Here is a 12340-nt window from a genome sequence, read left to right as displayed (position 1 = left end):
GATAGACAGAGAGACAGACAGAGAGAGAGAGAGAGAGAGAGAGAGAGAGAGAGAGAGAGAGAGAGAGAGAGAGAGAGGAGAGAAGGTAATCCTACATATATGTTCAGGGAGAGGGAATAAGGATGTAGGCACACATACACATACATAAGACTAGAGGGGTAAAGTGGGAATATTCATATCCATAGCAACAGAGAGAATGATGGATGAGGTGGATGGGGCAATACAAAAACTAAAGATAATAAAGGAGGGGATAGAATGAATATCTGAAAATTCCTGGCCTGAAATGAAGTGAAAGGAAGACAGAACGTATCTTGTGGTTTCTTTATTAACGGTTCTCATCAATGGGAGATATGAAATATTTCATTTCAACATAAGTATCCTCTGGATCAGAATCTAGAGACAGGAATGAAGAGATTATGTTGCTATATAAATGAAATGGGCCTGCTCTTTGTGTATATAGGCTTATACAGCCAATCACTGAGGGCTCTTGAGCACAAAGTGAAGGGAAAATGCAGAGAAAGCCTTGCCAGGAATAGTGTGAGGACACATAGACTCCATTACATCATAGTATGCTGACTAGGAGGGGTAATAAAGGGAGAGTGGGGCAAACATATTGAAACAGTCAGTCCAGGGTCTCTGGTAATCTGTCAAGGTCCTGTGGTCATCTCTCTCCTTGATAGTCTCACTAGACAGCAGAAGAAAGAGAACCCCACATTCCCTCTCCCTCTGCAAACCACACCTTGGTCTAGGCACCTAGGAGCCTCTTGTGGAGGGGAGAAAAAAAGGAACTGGGGAGAGGAAAAGCTAGAGGGCAAATGGACCTCGAGTGTGGGGTTTAGAGGGGCACTAACTCCTGGCAGAGATGTGAGTGGGATGCCCAGTGAGAAATAATAGAGACTGGATTTGGAGCAGGGTGGTTGGGAGAATGACCATTTCCTGATCAAGGTGGGCTCTGACATCACTTCCAATCAGGTGTCAGCAGGAAACAGGGTCTGTCTAGCCTGGGCTCATGTCCACTTGTCTGCTTTTCCTCTCAGAGCTGGGAATGCTTGTCTGAGAAGCCAGAGAAACCAGGGCTTGCCTAAGAACATCCTGAGAAGCAGTTATCAGGTAAGTGGTCACAAAACATAAGCCACAGACTGCTGAATCCAGTGCAAAGAAGGGAAAAGATCCCTGCTGCTCCCACCAGAACCATAACTTTCCATTCTGAGGTGAGACAGTCCCACAGGACTTTTGAGGGGGGCACCTGTGGCTCAGGACAGGAAGGCCCAGGGAAACCCATGGGGTATATTCTAGGCTTAAAGCATAGAATGTGTGTTGAACTAGCTGGATGGAGGCTGGCCCACCAAAAGGCTTTAGACTGGTACTGTTTTGTCATAGAGGGAGGAGGCTGTATGACTCAATGACTGGAGCTGGGGAAGGATGTAGGACAGCAGTATGAAGGGCATTGTAAGTTTGGTTTGCCTGGTGGGTACAAGAGATCTCAGAGCTCATCTGTACGGACCTCATTTGATAGAAAGGCTAAGTGAAGTCAATAGGGGAGGGGTTTGGATCAGGGTTACAGTACAGCCAGGAGGGGCAAATCCAGGTTCAGAGTATTGAACTCTCTTTTCTGCCAAGCTTAGCTGGCTTATATCTTGGCAGCTACCACTTCTGAGAGCCAAGACTCATAGACTCAGGTTCCCTGGATGGGCTCCCTGAGAAGTAGATGGATAAATACCCCATAGAACCAGGAGTTCTGAGAGTCTTCAGTCATGGAGAAGAGATAAATTGAGGGGCCATCCAAGCCCCTGAGGGGCATTGGATCAGCCTTCGGTAGACACTTAGTAGTGGAAGTGCCTTTCCCTGAATTTCTACCATTTAGAAATGTAGGGAATTGCCCATGCCCCTAATTCCTTCTGAACCCTCTTTGAACATTTTCCTGGGATATGTAGGTAAAAGCTTAGGAAAGGTCCTCCTTGGTGATCTCTAAGAATTCTTCCTCTGGAGTCTAAGCTACTGAAGGAGTTCTTGGACATTAAGAATGCGGTAGAGATGGGGAAATAGGGGGTAACATGGCTTGAAAGGGATAAAGAAATATTTGGTAGATATGAATTGAGTGAATTTGGGCTATCAATAATCAAATGCAATATGGAGATTACAAACAGTATAAAGGTAGGAATTCTGAGTTGTTTAAAGGAACTTGCTTGGGCAGGAGATGGGTCCTTGGGGAAAGAAGGGTCAGGATGGAAGCCTAAATTAACAGCCCATCAATCAGGGCAAATGTGACACTTCCATTGGCTCATTGAACCAGTCTGTGTGGCTATCCCAAAGAGGAAGAGTGGATTTGCCCCATCTTGAAGAGAACAGCTCAAAGATATCTCTCACTAACATTGTAACCATGATTCTAAAGAGGCTGAAGAGGGAAAGATGAGACCAGAAGCACCAGCCCAGAATAGGACCAGGAATATATGAGGACAATTTCCCGAGGAGGGTTACAAGCATGTTATCAACAACCCCAAACTCACTCCAGAAATTACTGTAGTAAATAAAATTCTTAAGGGAAAACCCAACACAAAAAATGGGTGTGGAGTCTACATAAAGCCCCACTACTGTCTCCATCCAACAAGGGATGGGAGAGAAGGCTGGAAACACAGGCACAAATATTCACACTGACATAGAGATGAATAAAGACTTTCATACCAGATTCACATGAATTGCTCTACCCCTAAATGCAATTGTCTCAAAAATATATTCATTGATATCCTTCAGAAATCATGACGAGAAGACAAAAGGGGGTGTCAAAAGGGCCTACCTGAGTTAGGAGGAAAATTGAGGAAGCGAAAGGGGAAAGGAGTTGAGCACTTTGATTCCTATGTTAAATCCCATGGAAGAGGTCAGTGGAAGGCTCAGAACTATCATGCCCTGGGCAGGATCCCTGTCTTTTTGGGTTATTTAGTCATAGAGGAGCACTCAGGCATTCTCCTTCAGGCATTCTCCTTTCCCCCATATATTCCGGTATTGCTTTGTTCTCTTTATAGATTCATATTAGGAATTCTCCTCTACATTCCCTTCGTGTCCAGAATACAGCCTGACGAGTCCTTTCTAGGCATTAATGACTCCCTTTGTGATCTATGGAGCCAAAAAGTATGAAAACACCTATATTTGGGGAATAGAAATTCACTGTATTCTCCCTTGGGAAGTGCCATATGATTATGCAATTGTAGTTCTTGTTCACATATGTGAGTTCCCAGGTAGCATTTATCTATAATGAGTCCTGTACTGGTGAGAACTGTTTCTATCTAGATTCCTCATATGTGAGGAATGAGACAGTCTGTGGGCATCAATGGACATCACCCAACGTCTATCCCAAGGGGAGGGGAAGCTGAATCCTTACAGGTATACAGAGAGAAGAAATTACATATAAATCAGAGAAAGGAAGATAAAGCTCTATCTATCTGTCTGGCTATCTATCTGTCTGGCTATCTATCTGTCTGTCTGTCTATCTAGCTGGAGAGAATATATGTCAATATATAGGAAGAGAGAGAGAATCTCTGAGTGATTAGACAGGGAGGAAGAGTAGAAGGGATGACTGCTGAGGTTTCTGATGACCCAGGGTGTGTAAGACCTGGAGATGAATCGCTAAAACCCTTATAAGTAAATCTGGAGAGGAATAAGGAGGGGGAAGCCTGAGGTCTTACATATGTGAATATATGCTCTTTCCTCATATACAAGAGATGTCATATATTCTCTGAATTCTCATGTAAACAAATGTTCCTTTACATATTATGTGAGAGACTCCAGAGTCATAGGAATGTAGAGAATAGATATATCAATGAAATGGGCTGGATCTCTCTGTATATAGGGATACAGAGCCAAATACTGAGATATCTCCCAAGTAGGAAGGGAAGAGGGAGATGCAGAGATCCCCCTGATGAGAATAGTCTGATGACACAAAGACCCCATTACATCATAATATGCTGACTGGAGGGGGCAGGGTCATAAGAGGCAGCAGAGGTGTAGGGATAGAGATAGCCCTGGCGCTCTGCTCATCCTTCACAGTCACTGTAGTCATCTCTCTCCTTGACAGACTCCCTGGAGAGATCAGAAGTAAGGAGTGTCAATCTCCCCTCACCCTCCTGAATAAGCCCAATCCCTTGGGGCCTCTTGTGGCATTGGTGGTGAGGAAAGGGACAAGGAGGCAGGAAGGGGGGATGATGGAATGGAAATGGAGCCTGAGAGGGTTGGAGTGAGAGGGGCACTGATTTCGGGCAGAGAACTTACTGGGATTCCCATTGCTAGACCATGGAGTTTGGGATAGGGTTTTTTGGAGAAGGACCTCTGCCTCACCAAGGTGGACACTGACTTCACTGCTCACCACATCTCTGATTGGAGAGATTCACAAGCGGAGGGTCGGGCAAGCCAGAACTCATCTTCTCTTGTCAGCTTGTCCCCCTAGGGCTGCTAATGGATGTCTGAGAGGGGAGAGAGGTCCAGAAATCTACCCAAAGGCAACTCTGAGGATCAATTGGCAGAGAAGTGGTGAGGAAATAGAAGCCACAGACTGCTGAATCCTGACTCAAAAGAAAGATAAGATCCCTGCTAGTCCCTCCAGAACAACAGCTTTCCATTCGGAGGTGAGACAGTCCCAGTAGGAAGGGGTGACACCTGTGGCTCATGAGGAAGGCCGATAGAGAACCATGGGCTATGGTAGACTTTAGGCATAGAATATTGCCTGAACTAGTTGGATGAGGCCTGGCTCACCAAAAACCATTAGACTGGCAGCATTTTTGTCATATGGAGTGGCAATCATGGAGAGGAGTCTGAAGGGGCTTGTAGATTTGAGTAGGATGGAAGCTGGAGGGGATCTCAGAGGTCATGTTGTCCAACCTAATCTTTTGACAGAAAGGGTTACATGAAGTGAAGAATAGGGGAGGAGTTTGATCTATGTTAAACAGCCAGGAAGGGAACGGGCAAAGGCAGGTCCTGAGTCCAGGTTCCTCTTGACTGCCAAGCAAGCTGGCTTACATCTTGGCAGCTACCTCTTCTGAGAGCCAAGCTTTATGGACTCAGATTGCCTCAGAATCAGATAAATTCCCCATAGAGCCAGGTCTTTTGGAAGTCTTCAACCATAGAAAAGAAGAGTAAGGGGTTTGGATCAGCCTAGTGGAGAAGTGACCTTCCCTGAATATCTTTCATTTAAGAATACAGGGATTTGCCCATCCCACTCATACATTTCTGGAACCTCTTTGAACATATTCCTTGGATTTAGAGGTAAAAGTTCAGTGAAGGTCCATCTTGCTGATCTCAGAGAATTCCTCCTCTGGGGTCTCAGCATGTTGAAGGAGTTCTTTGACAGAAGGAATGGGGTAGAGAGAGGGCAAAGATGGGTATTATGAAGGTAACAGGGATCAATAAAGGCTTGGTGGTACTCATCATTTCAGTGCCATTTGGGCTTTCAATAATTACATGGAACGTGAAGATCATTAACTGAATAAAGTTGGGAACTGTTGAGTTGTTTAAAGGGTTCTTCTCAGGCTGCAGAAGGATCCTAGGGGAAAGCATGGTAGGACAGGAAGCCTTAATGAACAGCCCCTAAATCAGTGCACATGTGACATTTCCATGGCCTCACCAGTCTGTGGCGCTATTGCAAACAGGAACAGGACATTAGCCCCCTCTTTAAGTGATGAGCTCAAGGACATCTCTCAATAATATTGTCTCCTTGATTCCAAAAAAGTTTGAAGAGGGAAAGATGAGGCCAGAAGCAAATAACCCAGTCCCAGGTTGAAAGGACAAATGGTACCAGATATATATGTGGGCAACTTTTCTCCAGGATGGTTTTAATTTTAAGAATAATATCAACAAACCCAAAACTCACTCCAGCAATTATTGTGTAGTAAATGAAATTCATAAGGGAAAACCCAACCCACGGAATGGGCTTGGGATCTGCATAAATCCTCATTACTGTCTAACCAAGGATCCATCCACAAGGGATGGGAGAGAAGGCAGGAGACACAAACACAAATATTCACACTGACACAAACATAGATACAGATTTTCACACCAGACATCCACACTCCCCTGTACCCGTCAATTAAATCATTTCAAAAAATTCATTGATATCCTTCAGGAATCTTGGAGAGAAGACTAAACAGGAGTAATAAAAGGGGTTTCAGAAACAGCTGCCTGAAATACAAGAAGAGATGAGAAAGCCAAAGGAGAAAGCAGTTGAGCACGTTGATTCCTTTGGAAAATCCCAAAGAAGAGGTCAGTAGTACGGCTTAGATATATCATCCCCTGATCAGGATCCCTTTTTATCTGGTTATTTAAACATGGAGCAGCACTCAGCCTTTCCCTCTTCCCCCATATATTCCTGCATAGCTGTATTCTCTTTATAGATTCATATTAGATATTCTCCTCTATACCATCTTGGTGTGCAGAACTCAGCACTGACCTGTCCTTTCTAGGCATTAATGGCTCCCTGTGTGATATGTAGAGCCAATTAGTATGAAAACTCTTGTATTTGGGGTGCAGAGATTCACTGTATTCTCCCTTGGGAAGTGCCATTTGATTATTCAAGTGTGCTTCTCCTTGTTCACATACATGTGCTCTCGGGTAGCTTATATCATATATGAGTCCTGCACTGGTGACAGCTGATTCCACCTAGATTGCTCTTCCTGTGGTCCACATATTCCCTCTTTACTCCCATATGTGAGCAATAAGACACTGTCTGTGGACACCAATAGGAGCCCAGCCCAGGGGGAGAAGCCTTTCAGGTATACAGAGAGGGAGAAGAGCCCATATATGATTCAGAGGAAGACAAAAACTCTTTCTATCTATCTATAACAGAGAATATATGTAGATATATAGAAATACAGAGAGAATCTCAGTTCACCTAGACATTGAGGTTTAGGATAATAAAGATGTTTGCTTATATTTTTGAGGACCCAGGGTATATCAGTCATGCACATGAAATAATAGAACCAGTATAACTAATGCTAGAGAGGAATAAGGACAGGGTAGCCGCAGGTCTTGGAACCCTGAATATGTTCTCTGTCCTCATTACACAGGAGATGTCATACATTCTCTACATTTTTATACACACAAATGTTCTGTTATAAAATAAATTAGAGACTCCAGAGCCATAGGAATGTAGAGAACAAATACATCAATGAAATGGGCCTGAACTTCCTGTATATGGGAATGAGAGAACCAAACAACGAGACATCCAGAGCAGGAATGAGAAGGTGGAGATGAAGAGATTCCCCTGATGAGAAAAGTCTGATGAAACAAAGACCCCCATTATATCATAGTATGATTTCTGGAAGGGGTGGGCTTATACGAGGCAGGAGAGGTGTAGGGATAGAGACAGCCCAGGGGATCTGTCCATACATCACAGTCTCCCTCTCTGCCAGACTCCCTGGAAGCAGCAGAAGTAAGGAATCTCCATCTCCCCCCACCCACCTGGAAAATCCCAAACCCTAAGTGCTGCTTTCTAGCATTGTTGATAAGGGAGGGGAAAAGGAGGCGGGGACCGAAAAATGAAGCCTGAGAATATTGGAGTTAGAGGAGCAATGACTGCTGGCAGAGAGATTAGAAAGAAACTCAGTGGGAGACCATTCAAAGTGGGGTAGGGTTGTTGGAAGAAGTACCACTGCCTGATCAAGGTGGGCACTGACTTCACTGCTAACCAGGTATCAGCTAGGAGTGGTTAAAAAGACAAGGCTCTGGCTGGACTGGACTCACCTTTTCTTGTCTGCTTGTCCTCCTAGGGCTGCTAATGGATGTCTAAGAGGGGAGAGAATTCTGGGAATTTACCCAAAGTTCACCCTGAAATTCACTTGTCAGAAAAGTTATCAGGAAACACAATCAACAGACTGCTGAATCCAGTCCCAAGGGAAAGAAATTATTCCTACTGGTCACCCCAGGACTGTGGCTTTCCATTCTGAGGTGAGACAGTTCCTGTAGCCTGGGGGCACCTGTGGCTCAGAACAGGAAGGCCCAGGAAACCCATGGGCAATATTCTAGGCTGAAATCATAGATCTTGTGTTGAATAACTTTAGACTGGTAGTGTTGTTGTCATAGAGCAAGGAGGCTTTGAATGGGTGACTGGAGCTGGGGAAGGATGTAGGAAAGGACTCTGAAGGGGTTGGAGATTTGGGTGGCCTGGAGGCTGGGAGAGACCTGAGAGGTCATCTGGTTCAACCTTCTCCTTTAATTAAAAAGGCTAAGTGAAGTCAAAAGGGAAGGGGTTTGTATGAGGGTTACAGTATAGCCAGGAGGGGAAATGCAGGTTCAGAGTGCCGAACTCTTGTCTGCCAAGCTAGATGGATTACATCTTGGCAGCTAACTCTTCTGAGATCCAAGCTTCATGGACTCAGGTTCCCTCAGAATCAGGTGGAGACATTCCCCATAGAGCCAGGACTTCTGGGAGTCTTCAGTCATGGAGAAGAGATCAAGTGATAAGGGGCTTTGGAAAAGGCTGGTGTAGGTGAGACCTTGCCAGAATTTCTTTCATTTAGGAAATCAGGGATTTTCTCACCCCCTCGTGATTTCTGGACCCTCCATGAACAAGATCCTTGGATGTAGAGGTAGAAGCCTAGGCAAGGTCCATGTTTCTGGTCTCAGAGAATTCCTCTTCTAGATTATGAGCTGCTGAAGGAGTTCTTGTGCATTAAGAAAATGGAGTAGATGGGCAAGGAGGGGTACCATGGAGTGACAGGGACGTACAAAGACTTGGTAGACGTGGACTGAGTGGCTTCTGGGCTTTCAATAATCACAGGGAAAGTGGAGATCACAGACTGAACAAAGGTGGGAATTGCAAGCTGTTTAAAGGAACCTGCTTGGGCTGCAGAAGGGTTCTAGGGGAAATCGGGGTAGGGATGGAAGCCTGCTGAATCACAATCCCTGCTCTAGACCTCATCAGCCCCTGCATTTCCCACCCAGGCTAATCTGGGAAGTTCTTCCAAACAGGGCAGAAGGCTTCTACTACAACCTGCAGAGGTCAACGTTATGGACAGTCTCTCTTTAACATTGTCTCTCTGTTGCCAACAGCCTGAAGACAAAGATGAGGCCTGAAGCAGGAGTCCAGTGCAGTTATTTGTAAACGTGGGGCCAGGGATATGAGAGAGCATCCTCCCAGGAAGGCTAAAGGCCCTTCTTAATAGGCCCACCCTTATTCCTACAAATACTCTAGTTAACAGGAATCTAAAAGAAAGCACAAAGCAGAAGGTGTCTCCACTCCAACCTGACATCTTCCAACCTGCTACCATGGATCCAACAAATGTTGCAGTGCAGCATGGGATACTCCCACATGAACCCCACCCAGCCCCCACCCAGCCACACACCCAGAGAAGACACTGCCATGCTCACATGCAAATTCTTGTTCCCCCAAATCACTTCATAAAATGTTGTCATCCCCATCCATTGGCAGTTACGGTGGCAGAAGCCCAAAGGCGGCCCACAGAGGCACTTTCAGATACACATGCCTGACTGAGGCAGAAGAGTCATGGCAACCCAAGGCAACACAGGCTGGCAATATTCATTCCTATGGAATGCGATGGTGGAGGAGTCAGACATCTCTCCTCCTCGGTGAGCTTCCCTTCTTTGCTTATTGAGCCTGAATGAGTGCTCCCCCATTGGCCCTGCCCAGCCCTAGACTGGAATATGAGAGGAGGGTCTCCTGAAGAATGGTATTCTGAATTCTCTGCGGCATTCCCATGCTATTGAGATCTGAGCACTCCCGCGTGCTCTCTAGGGATTGCTGATTCCTTATCGGGTCCCTTTACAGCCCCCCAGCAGCCCCTAGATTGGGCAGCGGCCATGTTGGAGGCCTCGTGCACCAGAACCCAGCGGGCCCAATGGGGTGGGCTTTTGAAGGGCTGACGCAGGGACGTGTGGACACACAGCAGAGGGGCCCGGGCAGCAATAACGGTGCCTGTGCCTCCCTCCGTCCATGCCGGGCTCCCGGGATGGCCACAGTGTGTAACAGCCCCGCACCAGGCCACTTGCAGCAGCAAAGGTGGGAGCGAGGAGATGAGCCGCAGTGGGTGCGTGGGGAGCCGCCTGGAAGCCCACGCGGCGGAGCCGGACGGGGGTGGGGGTGGCGCGAGAGGAGCTGAGGCCACGCGGGCGGGTGGTGTGATGCCCGTTGGGGGCCGATGGAGGGGGGAGGGAGTTGACGCAGGAGCCCTGCAGAATGTCCAAGCGCTGACGTCACCGGCCATCAGCTCTGAGCGGGGGAGGGGCGCCTAGCCAGGGCTCAGCTCCGCTAGGCTACGGCTCCCCCTCTGGCTGAGAATGGCTACTGCACAGGAGACAGATGCGGGGACCCGCCCAAAGCCTAGCCCAGCCTCAGCTGCCTGAGCTGGGAGACCTGTGGGCAGGGAGCACAAGCTGAGGACCTGGGACAGCTCCCAGGGCAGGGAAAAGGTCCAGGACTGGTTCCTCCAGACCTGTCACAGCCCCGCGGGAGGGGGGCACGTGTGGCTGAGGGGGGGCCTCAGGGACACTGTGAAGTCAAGAAGTAAGGCAGGGGCTTGGCCAAGGCTCACACAGACAGCAAAGGGCCAAAGACGGCCTGGGAGCCTGCCAGGGTAGCTTCCTTTCATCTCCTGGGCTCTGCTTCCACTGGGAGCCAAGCTAAAGTGGCCCAAATTCCCTGCAAGCTACTCCAGCACAGCTGCTGAAGAAATTTCCCTCAGAGCTAGGGATGCTGGCAGGCTTCAGACTTCAACCTGGCCTAAGAGAGGGACCAATCACTCCCCTGGCCTTTGGGTCAAAAGGGGATGGACAGCCCCCAAGATGAGCCTGAGCACAATCCCTTGGCTTCTCCACTTGTGAAATTGGGATGACTCAGAACTGACTCCATTTGGGCTCTCCTTCAACGTTTCCTGACCCTTGTAGGTGGCAGGCTGGGCAAAGTCCTTTTCTCCTGCCCTCAGACAATTCTCTCTCTGGGAGGGGGACTGCTATGTGTGTGAAGGAGGGCCTTTGACAGTCCAAATGGGGCAGAGGTGGTCAAGAGTTGGCCAAAGGATCAGAGAGCCTTGGAGTGGGAGGAGGGTGGGGGCAGATTGACAGGACTTCATTGGTGGGAAGCAAGCTGGAGATGATGGACAGAGAATAGAGGTGGGAGATTGTCAGCTGTACAAAAGGTCCTGCTTGGGTGGCAGAATGGTGGGGGATGCAGGGTGGGATAGGAGGAATCCTTCCCAATAACAAGCTCTTGACCACAGCTCATTGTGCCCTTTTCTGTCCCACCTTAGACCAGTCTGTGATGTTCTACGAACCAGAGGGAGAGTGCTTCTCCCCCAACATGCAAAGATCATGGATATCTCTCACTCAACTTGTCTCTCTCTGCTTCCACAAAGACTGAAGAAGAGCAAGAATTAAGAAGCAGGAGCCCAATTCAATGTAGCATTGGGGCTCCGAGTATAGGGAACAGCTTTCCCTGGAGGGCAATAAACACTTCATCACCACCGAAATTGATTCCAGCAAGCAATTATGTTCATAGATATCTAAGGCAATGCACACACAAAAAAGAGTGGGCACAGTGTACCCCCCTCAACCTGGTCTGATCTCTTCTCATTGATAACCAGTGATGCCCAAGGGATGGGATGGAAGTGGGCCAGAGACTCAGAGACTAGGAAGAAGACACTCCTGCACACACTCCTGTACCCATAAATACAATCGTTTCCTAAAGAATTTTACATCCATATTCATACACAATAATGTCGAGGAAGCAATAGTATGGGTTCCTATTACTATTAGGAAGGGAAGATTTTTAGGGTAGCCAAAGGAAAAACAGGTTGTGTATATATTTATTCTTATGGAAAAACGCATGGAAAAAAAGATGGTGGAAGATTCAAACATATCTCCCACTTGAGGAACCCTGCCTTCCATGGTTACTTAAACTGGAAGCAGGCTACCATTTTCTGTCAGTCTATATATTCAGATATTGATATGTTCCTCTTATATATTCCTATTATGAATTCTCCTCTCCACTCCTTTGCTAGTATTATGTGAGAATGCAGATTTCCTGTCTACGCATGCATGAATGTATCTGGCTTGACAGATACTCCTTCAATATACCCATATACCATGAGCATTGGCATGTTCAGTGTCTCGACATATGCTATTCTCCCTTGTGAGTCATGTGTATGATACATGAGGACACATGGACTCCTGTATAAGAACTGGATGAATGGGGGCTCATTCAATTTAGTTTCCTCTTTGAGTATATTCACACTCTCTTGGAATGACACACACTCCCCACACAGCTATGGGAAACTTCATACCTTCATACGTCCTACCTGAGGCAGAGTAAAAGGAAGATTGTTTTAAGCATTTAGGGAACTGA

The 12340-nt window shown here is 47.0% G+C and overlaps 1 long non-coding RNA gene across 6 annotated transcripts; it reads left to right on the top strand.

Annotated features, from left to right (window-relative positions):
- Window positions 1-614: 614 nt before the first annotated feature.
- On the top strand, window positions 615-11465 carry LOC103098960 (uncharacterized). Of its 6 annotated transcripts, none has more exons than XR_008914700.1 (7): window positions 615-652; window positions 1038-1110; window positions 4426-4616; window positions 6110-6246; window positions 7752-7929; window positions 9034-9570; window positions 11247-11465. It is a non-coding gene; the product is annotated as an uncharacterized LOC103098960 (long non-coding RNA). The 6 variants fall into 6 exon arrangements; XR_008914699.1 differs by lacking the exon at window positions 615-652 and adding an exon at window positions 659-864; XR_008914701.1 differs by lacking the exon at window positions 615-652 and adding an exon at window positions 931-945.
- The last annotated feature ends 875 nt before the right edge of the window (window positions 11466-12340 follow it).

Source organism: Monodelphis domestica, chromosome X (assembly GCF_027887165.1).
Source record: "Monodelphis domestica isolate mMonDom1 chromosome X, mMonDom1.pri, whole genome shotgun sequence".
Taxonomy (NCBI): domain Eukaryota; kingdom Metazoa; phylum Chordata; class Mammalia; order Didelphimorphia; family Didelphidae; genus Monodelphis; species Monodelphis domestica.
This window is presented reverse-complemented; position numbering and strand designations above follow the sequence as displayed.